This window comes from Misgurnus anguillicaudatus, chromosome 6, assembly GCF_027580225.2.
Source record: "Misgurnus anguillicaudatus chromosome 6, ASM2758022v2, whole genome shotgun sequence".
Classification (NCBI taxonomy): Eukaryota; Metazoa; Chordata; class Actinopteri; order Cypriniformes; family Cobitidae; genus Misgurnus; species Misgurnus anguillicaudatus.
Window position 1 is genome coordinate 5,506,143 of NC_073342.2, and position 12,489 is coordinate 5,518,631.

General features: G+C 35.7%; 1 pseudogene; it reads right to left on the bottom strand.

Moving 5' to 3' along the window:
* Positions 1-6,106: 6,106 nt before the first annotated feature.
* LOC129433388 (uncharacterized) lies at positions 6,107-8,773 on the bottom strand (annotated as a pseudogene).
* Positions 8,774-12,489: the final 3,716 nt, after the last annotated feature.

Sequence of the window (12,489 nt, forward strand, 5' to 3'; positions counted from 1 at the left end):
TTATTGTCAGCTCCATAGAGCTGCAGCAGAACATTCAGAATGTGATGAACTTAAACACTTTTTTAAGACTTAAGCCGTTTAAAAAATAAGATTGTATAATACACGTCAATCAAATTACTTTTTTCATGCATTTGTAGTGGACTATTTCTCATTAAATTAGGAAAAAAACTAGGGCAGGCTTAGGATAACGTTAGCAACACATAACAAATCACAAACAGCCTTTTAATGGTAAATTTTGTTTTCTTAATGTAGATTCATCCATTATTGTATAATTAGAGATATTAAACTCGATGGCAGTACATGGTGCATATTTATGCATAAAATGTATGGGTGAAGTGTTTTTGGCACTGTGATTCTGCTAGTTGATTAAATTAAATGCAATAAATTAATTTATTAATAACTTGTATTAATAAAGTGCATATATTAATGCGTTCAGGGATTAATAATAATTGAAAGTAAAGAAGAGGGCATCTCCCATCAGATGTTCATATTAACAACACAAATCAAATGACAATGAGCCAGGGGTATTATTATAATTTACAAACTGAAATGAAGAAGTGCCTTATGAGTATATTTTTTAATCTTGATCTTTGTATATTTATTATTCAAACCGGCACAAGATATATACACAGCACAGTCAATTGTACATTATAAACATGCACAAACATTATAAGCTTACATACTACACAGTGTGATGCATTTTAAAGCTTTAAAGTTGTTGGAGGTATGTGTAAAACATGTTAACAACCCAAGTAGCCAGTGACTCGGGCCAGATTCGTCCGAGTGTCGGCGCACTCTGCTGTGTCTGGCTGGGGCTAACCAGAATTAAACCAGCCCTGGCCCAGCAAAAGTTGCCAGATTCCGCTGTAGATATGCGGATTTGTTCCGATATTGGCTGAAAATGGCATATTTTCCACACATTTGTTTTCACAGTTTACTGTATGTTTTAATAAAAATAATTTAACAATTGATATGCATATAATTGTTTAGTTATAATGTTTTAATAATTGTTTTTATTTTTGAATGAATGGTAGCCTATGTTAACTGATTTTAAGTGGTGTAATGAAAAGTTAAGCTCAGAAATTTTCCCTAATAAAGTAAGGCAATGGGAGAAGCGTATTTTAATCTTAAGAATAGATTTGTACAGGAGTACAATGCCATAGACTATTGAATGTAAGTATCTAGGCTTTTAATACTGAAATGTTTTTTATGTATCGTGAATGTACTATTTCAACACACACTTAGTTAATTAATTAATAGTCAAATTACTAAATTTAGATTTTATAAAAATTTTTATAAGCTGTAAAGTCTGTCAATTTGTTATTTTGTTTACTTATTACTTTATTACAACTACAAATTTTCAGCCCTCTCCCAAAACTAATTTTATTCAATTCAATTCAATTCAATTTTTTTCAATTCAATTTTATTTATATAGCGCTTTTCACAATTTGGTAATTGTATCAAAGCAGCTTTACATAATAGATGCAGTGAAGAGCACAGAAAATCAACAGATAGCACAACATAATAAACGATAGCACAAGCAGTTAAATTTGCTACGGCTATAAATCAACATTATAAGCAAACGTATTACTAATGTAACATATAGAATTTAAGCCCAAAAAGGCTGCCTCCCCGGGTTGAAAAACCCCCTAGGAGAAAAAAAACCCGGAATTTTAGCCGGGGAAGTAAAAAAAGTCATGGGGGAAAAAACCCTTGGGAGTTATATATATATATATATATATATATATATATATATATATATATATATATATATATATATATATATATATATATATATATATATATACACACACATTGAAACGGAAGGAGATTAAGCGGAGATTAAGCGGGTTCTGCCGGTGGTCTTTGGTCAGGCATCAGCTGGACATCACGTTGAAGAACAGCTAGTAGATCAGTTGTGTGCCGACTTTCACATGTACCGGAACTGGATCTGTTTGTCTCGTCCTCGGGATCAAGGACGAGACAGGGAGAGAGAAACAAAATCTTATTAGCGTAGGGGCCGTTCACATAGAAAACAAGTGTCACACAGTAATGTGGTTTTAGTCAGCTCGGTTCCGGACAGGCTAAATATTGCTGGTTAAGTGTATTACATATAGTTGATGATTTTAGAAACGGAAACAGAACTCGTTTGACTAAGGCCAGAGGCCCCACTGCCGTCGTTAATACTAACGTACAGTGGCAAACGGTTCTGTATGACATACTATTTTAAGGTCATGGAAAAGGTCAAAATTGCAAGCCGGCCATATTTGGCAGTTAAGACTCAATCAAAAACCAATTCAAAGTTTCAGCATATTACTAAAGAGTATTAATGAGATTTACCATGCTTTGGAGTGTTGACGAAAAAAAGGTTTTAATTTATTCATTAATTTATTTATTTATAAGGTTGTACAAGCTAGCTATTAGGAGATAAGTACCATTGTTAAAACAACTATTTGAAAGCCTTGTTAAAGAGAAAAGTTTTAAGTCTAGATTTAAAGTTATCTACTGTCTCTGATTTTTGGACGTCGGTTGGTAAATCATTCCATAGCTTAGGGGCTAAGTAGGAAAAGGATCTGCCACCTTTAGACACTTTTGATATAGAGATTGTTCTATTTATAAGTTATCCATAACAATTTTAGATAATTTAAACAAGCTGTTTAAAGCAACCTTTATTTTGAAAAAAAAACTGCTGCTGTTTTAAGATAATGTGCAGTAGCTGCGACTTCTAGTGATGACATTTACTCTGTCTGGTGTGGATTAACTGTTGTTGCTGCATGAAGTGCTGGTCTACGGGCGCTTGGGCGCTGCCCCTCCTACCAAGTAAAAAAAAGTTTTAAGTTTGACAAAAACACAACTTTCTTCTGTACAGATGTGGGGTGGGGGTCTTTTTGTCTGCCAGCTTTATCGTGTGCCGCCTATATCATCATAAATGTGTAGTTTTATGTCGGGCGCCGAGAAAGGGCGCCCTCGCTATCTAACCAATGGAGCTCTGATGCTATTAAAACGTCCCTAAATATGATCAATTCAACCAATCAGTGTCACGCAGTAATCATTTTCAGATTTGCCTCTGCGCACATCGGAGAATAACATGAAGTTTTACTCTGCTTGTGTGGTCACATGGCAGACAATGGTGGGGCCGGTGGCACACGAGAAAGGTCCGTGTACCTTTTGATAGTTTGTTTTTCAACTTCAAATGAACTAAGCAGAAATGAGAAATCGGCGCCTTTGTTCGTTTTTCCGTTTTTTACCGAAAATTGATTTTTCGTTTTTTGGTTTATGTGTACAAATTGGCCTAAATTTCCACTATGTTTTTGTGCGCTAAAGCTCATTTGACCAGGGGATTCCCCTTAGTTCTTTTCTTATCACCTATCACCGAGCGACTTTATTCAGTCACGTGTGTTTGTGATGTTCTGAAGTGCTGAAATGTCACCTATAGAATGACTGGTAATTTAGATGTTTGTTTTTCAAATGTTTAGCCTAATGAAATGTTTAAGCTCAAGTAAAAGTGGCTCTGTTCAAAGCTTACTGTACATCACTCTATAATGCCCATCTGTGGACTTCTTATAAAAAATCCAGCATGCATAAGGTACAAGTTGCCTACAATGATGCAATGAGAATTTTACTCAAGTTTCCCAGAGGAGGGAGTGCTAGTCAGATGTTTGTATCTGTAGTAGTGATTACATTAAAAGCACTTTTAAGATGATGTTTAAGTTTATGCAACGTCTGGATGAGTCTACCAACAGTATCATGGTGGCACTCTCAAATCCCTTAAAGGTAGGGTAACACATTTTGAAAAATGCTAACGGTAGCTGCCTAGCAATGAAATCCTGATCCCACCCTCAAGTCAAATCGCCATCCAAAGTCACGCCTCTTTCAAAACACATGAACACGCACAGATCAGACGGTCACATCTCATGTCTCACTCTCATTCAGCAGTGAGACAACTTTGCAGTACAAAGTCGAATAACACTTCCAAAATAACCAAACAACTGGTTTACATCAGAATTAGTTTAAGCACACGTTCGGTTGTGTAGACGTAGTAACTATATCGTTACGCTAATCCGTAAACGAACACAAATTTCATGAGCAACACAATGTTTCATCAAAGTGGAATATCTGAATCCATCTCAATACAAACATATCGCATACCTACCTTACCAAAATAAACAGTGCAACGACCCTTTCAGACCCTTTGCCTCCTGCAGCTGTTTCATCTCGTGGTAAAGCACTAAAGTTACCGATGTTAATTTCGGTTTTTGCTCTTGCTGATCCAGGCAGTTTTTGCTGTTGTTGTTATAAAAGATGCTTAGTTTTGTGCCTCCTGTGTAGGTTGTCAATTTAGCAGAAAAGTTTGCTGTTCTCACTGTTTACAGGCAGGAGGTGAGCGATGACGTACGCCGATGACGTATGGTGTCTGCGTGGACTCGCTGCGCGGTTTGCATTCAAATTACGCTTACGTATGAGGGACAAAAATGGAAACTAAATCTATGATTTGTTGAAAATTTTTTGGTCCTACGCCTTTCACAGATTTCTACAAATACATTTAAACAACTTAACACAGTGATTGCTATCAGGATGTAAGGAGACTTTTAACCAGCATAACAAAAAATGTTTCAGGATCAAATCTGTTACCCTACCTTTAATGAGTTGCTCCAGGTACACATCCAGACTGAGAATGCATTGGTTGAAATGTCTGTATGTATTTTAATTTTTGTATTTACTCTTTTTAACTGTTTGTATGTTTTGTCCGTTTTTATCTGTCCTGTCTTGCATGGTTTTTGGACATGAGTCTGGCAAATAAACTGAATTGAATAATGATCTTCACCGGATGTGCACATAATAATAATATTGTTCAATAACTATTGAAATGTTTAATTTGTGCATCGTGGAATATTCTTTTCCATATTGAATTACTCATTCCACTACGCAATACACTTTATATTATTATAATTTGTTTGTTTTATTATTTATGTTAATGTTTTATTATGGCTTTCTGTGTAACAAAAATGTTACTTTACCAGCAAATGTTCTATGCATACCTTGCATATTGAGCACAACCATTGGTCATTATGAACCTTACAGTAAGAGAATAAATTAATGTTTAGCGCTAAAAAAATACAGTTTCTCTAAAAAAAATATTAAGTTCATTTAATTATTGGCTTCTGAATTTTGTGGAATAGAAGGCAGTGTGTGATGTGTGAAAATTAATACCTTAAAAACCTTTAATTGTGGTTTCTGTAGTCAGATGCAATTTCCCTTTTACATAAATGGCACCAAATACGTTTTCCTTCTTCTGAATGTATGATTAATCGTTTTTTGAATTCTTATTTTAATTTAAATTGAATCAAACAAAAAGAACCCAATAAATAAATATAAAATTTAAAACATTACATGTATAGGTTGTTTCCGTCATAGTCTTATTTCAGAATATTAACAATTATAGTTTACTATATTACACTTAGTTGTAAATTGTTGTAATGTGCTTAAACCTACAATGCTTACTCAACTGAAAATAAACCAAGCTTTATGATGAATGCATTCTGCATATGCGACCTCCAGACAACATGGCACAAAACATACTAAAAGGACGTACTGTATTGCGCGACTTACCACTGAGTGAGCCTCATTCCTTTCAGCCTTTACAGAACGTGACGACAGGTGAAGACATAGTAGGCTACAAATGCAACTCTACACTTTACAGCCCTAGGCATTTTAGTACTAATTGGGATAAGCAGTGATAAACAGAACCATTGGGTGGAGCGGTCATAGCCGTGTTTTATCGTGAATAAAGCACACCTATTGACCAATCAGAATCAAGGATTGGAACTAACCGTTTATAAACTGATGTAATTACCCTGAGCTAATTTGAATCAGGTATCTTAAATAAGGGAGACACACAAAATGTGCAGAAAAGCGGGCCTTCAGAAATATGCTGAGAACCACTGCTGTAGGGGATAAAGTTCAAAAACGTGTGAGACCCCATACTCCATTCCTCCTCGCGTACGCTCTTACAGAATGTTTTAGATTTTGTTTGTATTTTTTGCTGAAAGATTTTTTTACGCTGTTGTGAACATTATCATTTAAATGCGACTGCCATCATTTGAGTGTTAACCGTACAGTCCTGAAGTGACCATCTTTATACATGTAAACATACTAACATAATGTGTTCAACATAAAATGTGTATATGAACATACTAACTTTAGTTGAAGGTGTTTGCCGATATGGAAGCCTTTCTGTGTTGTACCGGTGGTCTGCCAGTTTTTCCTGCATGAAAAGTGTCAAGAAAAACTCCCTCCCATGATCCACCCTGACCTGGTCCCACATGCCATATTCTAGCACAGCACTTCTGCAAGAAAACAAAAGCATACATTTACATAGGTTGGCTGAAATAGTAACCAATGGTACACAGTGATCTCCATTTACACCAGGGATAAAGAAACTTGGTCCTGGAGGGCCAATGTCCTGCAGAGTTTAGCTCAAAACTGCTTCAGAAGACCTGTCAGGAATTTCCTAGAATTTCCACTTTATCTAATACTCTATGCATAGTTAAGAAGGGCTTCACTCCAGGTATGACAAATGTATGGTAGCATATCAGACTTCCACAAAAACCCAAAAAGAGAGACAGAAAATGTGTTACCTGTAAACTTCCTGATATATGATCAAGTTGTTCTTAACAGGCATAGTGAAGTGTCCAACCATTTTACTTGAGATCCATCTACAGCTGCTACATGGGTCACACCAAACATAACCATCTTCTCGTTTTAATCTATGTGTATTTTGTGACCCATGTGACCCGACATCCATTTGAAATTAAGAAAAGAGAAAAAATCTAAGTCAGCTATAACAATGTTACCCGTTCCCTAAACTAGAAACTTTGTGCAACACCAAAATAACATTTTACAGGCTTTCTTTTTCTACTCATCTTCTACTGGCATTGAGCATGCATAAACCTACTGAACTAGCAGAAAATACAAATCTCTGGCCAGAATAAAACCATAATATCCATCAGCATAACATAATACCTACATTATATCGAGCTATATGATAGGGTCGATTAATTCTTCGAAGCAATTGTCCCACTCTGCGTTCTGAAGCTTTTACACCTTTTGAGGCCAGGTATCCAGTCATCATTTTTCTTCCATATGTTGGTCCAGTCTAAGTAAAAAAATAACCACTTGTAGTTCACAAACTTATCTTGCTAACAAAAAATTATTTTGTTGTTAGTAAAATTAACTCATGCATGCATGATTAAAAGAATTCTTTGGTAGAACTTTTGTAAAAACGCTTAGTATATATAGACATAAACCATATTTTTCAGGCAAGGAGTTCACATGTATCCTTCAGAGTTGGTTGTGATGCTTTTAATTTAGAAACAGATAAGCATGATTTGCTACCACTGGATATAATATAATAATATAATAAGACATGATTTCACAGATTTTTATATGTGACCCTGTCTGTAAAAACCAGGTTGAAGTCTCAAAATCAAAGTTTGAGATAACATCCTTTAAAGTTTAATTTCAACAAAAACTGAAAGTTTAATTTCACTTGAATACAATCTTTAACATGCTCTTACTCCGTCAATATGACTGATACTGTATCAAGATTATATTTTTACAGAATGTTCTTTACATTGTAGGGTGAGTTTATGTGGACAACAATATCACACCAAAAATTACTTTAGCTTTATTCTCACATTAATTTGCAACTCAGCACCTCATTGCTTCTGGGAACATCGTTGTCAATGTTCTCATGGACTGAATGAGCAAATATTACAAAGACCTCTGAAAAAAAATACTTGTTTTGGTACAAATGTTTTGGTTTCCTAAATAAGGCTAAGGAAAATGGCGATCATGGATCACAGCTATGTGAAGGAAGGTTGGTTGCCGATCTGTAGTTAACATTGTATACATTATAGCAGTGCTTCTCAATTATTTTCTGTCACACCCCCCCTAAGAAGAAGTAAACATTTTGCGCCCCCCAACTCTCCGCCGCGAATGTAAATAGTGTAATTTGTCTATAAAATTACACATCTGCAAAACATTGTATCCTTATTAACATTGAGAAAACACAAAAAGAAAACAAAAAAAGAAATAATCAATCAACTTACAACAAAAAATAACTTTATTAACATCGTTTTTTAGTCTGTAACAGAAAAGACTTAAAATGCATCAATTTGCCTGAAATAAAAAAAATCAATCCTTATATAAAGTATAATATTTTTGACCATTTGATACTGAAAAATTAAATTAAATTAAATACAATCAATAAATAATATTATAAAACACAAGCTGCTTATCAGCTTGATTTGGTTATACTGTCATTAAGTGACTGTGTAAAAAAATCACTTCCTGAAAAAGTATTTGCCCCGGGGGCTCGCGCGCCCCCCCTGGTGTCGCTTCAAGCCCCCCCTAGGGGTCCCGCCCCACTATTTGAGAAGCACTGCATTATAGTAACGTTACACATTTAATACAGTATGTCTGCTCAGTGTAGTTTTTCCTCACCATTTTGTTTTATGTTGCTTACCTCGACAACTGCCTTTGCAACGTCTACCTCTAGTTGAGAATTGTCTACACGCACCCTTTTTAGAGAATTGTCTACACGCACCCTTTTTATCCCTTGTTCGAGACAAAACCGGCGTAGGTTCGCTTGTGATGCACCACTTACAATGCCACATTCAAATCTTAAAAAGTCTGACACCTGCTTATCAGTGTGTCCGTAATTTATCATATTTCTTATTATATCCACATAAGGATGCAGTTTGGACTCCATGCTTGAAAAACTACAACCGCCAAATCTGATGATGACTTTCACTGATAAATATTAATTAGGTGAGTCGTGACGTTAAATGTGAAACGCCTTAAACATGGGATACACTCATTTTTGTGAGACAGTTATAAACAGTGTTGTGGGTAACGCGTTATAAAGTAACGCGTTAGAGTACTCTAATTACCTTTTTCGTGAAATGTGTAACTTAACGCGTTAGTTTTGTGCGTTAAGTAATCAGTAACTTCGTTATTTTTTTTTTAAAAGTAATACGTTATTTTAAAGAAAGGAAAATCCCGACTGCAGCCTGCTTTTTGTCCGACAGTAGTAGGTCTAGGTCTAACGTGCCACCTACGGATGTATCAGCGGAGCCGAAGCGCTGTGATCAGGCTGTGATACGTCTGTGCGCGTGTGTGTGTTTTTTTTTTTTTTTGAACTCCCGGCAAAATGGCAGAGAGGACAGCGTTTGCAATATGGAAGTATGCACATTATTTTCAATTTGTCAACGAAAAGGAAAAGAACATAACGGTAAAATGCACACTCTGCGTTGATGAAAAGCTTCTGTCGACCGCCAAAAATTCTACCTCAAATTTAAAAAAACATCTCGCATCCAAACACCAATCTAGCACTCTGGTACCAAAGCCTGCTGCTGCTGCTGCTGCTGCTGAGGAGGACGACGGTGGTGCACCAGCTCCAAAGCAACAGCGTTTGAGTTAACTCACGGTTCCCACGACGACCAGATGGAATTCTTTTTATGAGGCTTTGTGCAGGGTCATGGACATCCCCATCACTGACCTGCACAACTTATGCACCCAGCTGGGCATCAGGTGCATTACTGACAGGGAGTACCAGTTTATTAAAGAGTACTGCGTGATTCTCAAACCGCTTATACATTGCGATAATGGGTTGGCAAGTTATATAACCCCGTCTGGCGGCCTGATGTGCGGCCGCTTCCCTTGGTCAAACTGTGCAGCCTCTTAGCTCAACACAGTAGGCCTACGCTATATAAAAGTGCTCAACCTGTTCGGCAGGTCCAACCATGTTAGGATTTTTTAAAAAACATAGGGGGATTATTGAACGGCCCCTCTCCAAATTGCATAGCCTGTCGGCCTTTGATGTGAAAAGCCGCGTCGCTGAATGCCTGTTTATTGCAGTAGCAGCATATATGCGGTCGGATAATTGATCCATCAAGCGGAGACTATTTGATAGAAAGTGTGGATTAATGTTTAAAATCTCTAGCCTGGTGGTCAGTACTTGAATGGATAATCAGCACATTTTCAAAGGTTTATCTCCATATGGCTATATATCATAAATAAAATTTAGAAGGGTAACTTTGCAGTATCACATTTTATATTTCCTACTATTAGATTAATATTAGATTTCCATATTAATAGACGAGAGTATTCAACTTGAATATATAAATATACTCACAACATTATTATTTCTCAAAACTTTGACAAAAATTATTTTCAAATGAACTGTAGTCTTACAGTTATTCAAAGATGCACACATTATTCCGGATATGATTTGAATATTAGACGAGATTATATAACGGCAATGAACGTCTCATATGCCAATAAATATCCACATATAAATTAACATTACAGCATAATGAAATTAATAAAAAGACAAGGAAGCAGGATTGGCATGTAAATTGTATTATTATTAGCGGGGAAAAAAGCAATAGCCTATTACTAAAATAAACTCTGAGGTAACGGGCCAAACACGTTAAAATAAATAAGCAATAAAACATTATTATCTCTCAAAACTTTATATGACAAAATTATATTTAAAGGAAATATTCTTACAGCTATTTAAAGATGCACAATTTATTCCATATTACTCCGTTTATGAGCACATTCATCTCTGGCCTCGCTCTGTTATGTAATAGCTGATTGAGGTGCGCATCTCCGTCTTTTTGTATTTGTGGCTATGTGACTAAAAATAAATACTAGAAAATTCATATATAAACATAACCATATTATAGATAATAAAATTACATTTAAAATGATTTTTAAATGATTAAAATCAGATAATGATTAAGAAAGTTAATTTTTAAGCTGAATTTTTAAGCTGCAGCATGGAATTAAGCTGCAGCATGTGTGAGGCGCTGCAAACGGCTTTTAATTTTTGGTAACGCATGAGTACTCTAACGTGTTACTTTAATGAATAGATAACGCTGTAACTTAACTGATTACTTTTAATTGATAGTAACGTTGTAACCTAATTAACTACTTTCCAAAGTAACTATACCCAACACTGGTTATAAATAACTTTTTAAAAAGAAATAGGTATTCTGTATGACAACATACATAATGTGAAGTATCTAAATATAGCACTTCATACACATGGCCTCAATGTAGATTAGTCAAAATTTTTATAATATTTATATTAATATTTCATAAAATTCGGTTTCTGGAAGATGTTTTAGCGCAACGTGTATGTGAATGATTATCGCAAGAAATAACTAAAATAAAAACTTTGCGTTGCCTTATTGGACGGAATACACATGCGCAGTATTAACAGTTCGGGTTTCGGTTCAGTTTACTACTTTTAATTAAAGTAACTGAGCTGTTAAGAAGAATTCCAGTAAACAAACAACAAATTTTACCCCTGAGTGACTGTTGTGCACTGTCTGGAAACCTTATTAGGACCATAGTGGTCTTTTGGACGGTTTTAAACAATCGAGTTCAAGTTGTTGTACAGACCAGTCATTTCAATTAAAAGAACCGGTTCAGAAGAATAATTGGTTTACGAACCCTCGAATCGGAAGTATACGTCATATCCATCTGTCCGCCATGTGCCATACAATCGCCATTTTAAAACACAAACGGGAACTGATATTAGAAGAAGTATACACAACGCCAAATTTATTGCATTGAAACCTCAACTAAAAAGATGACTTACCTTCTAATTAAAGGAAACAAACGCGTGTCATTGAGGCCAAGTCCACACGGACATGGGTATATTTATAACCGGAGTTTTCCCTAAAAAAAAAAATCCCGTCCACACGTGCTCGATTTAAATTAAATATTCATCCACACGATAAGGCAAAAGCACGTTATCAAGCGCTGTCAAGAGCATGCCACACCAGCAGGCGGGGATATAACCCAAATCGTGTTCCACAATATAGTGAGATAACTGAGCATCTATCTGTATACAGTGGGGCAAAAAAGTATTTAGTCAGCTACCAATTGTTCAAGTTCTCACACTTAAAAAGATGAGAGAGGCCTGTAATTTTTGTCAAAGGTACACGTCAACTATGAGAGACAAAATGAGAAAAAAAATCCAGAAAATCACATTGTCTGATTTTTTAAGAATTTGTTTGTAGATTATGGTGAAAAATAAGTATTTGGTCAATAACAAAAGTTTATGTCAATACTTTGTTATATACCCTTTGTTGGCAATGACAGAGATCAAACGTTTTCTGTAAGTCTCCACAAGGTTTTTACACACTGTTGCTGGTAGTTTGGCCCATTCCTCCATGCAGATCTCCTCTAGAGCAGTTATGTTTTAGGGCTGTCGCTGGGCAACTCAGATTTTCAACTCCCTCCAAAGATTTTCTATGGGGTTGAGATCTGGAGACTGGCTAGGCCACTCCAGGGGCCTCATTTATCAACATTGCGTAGAAAATGTTCTATATTTGTACTTACGAATGAAATTTAGAATGTGCCTAAGTACAAAAAAATCGGGATTTATCAAACGTGCGCACGTGGTTCGTA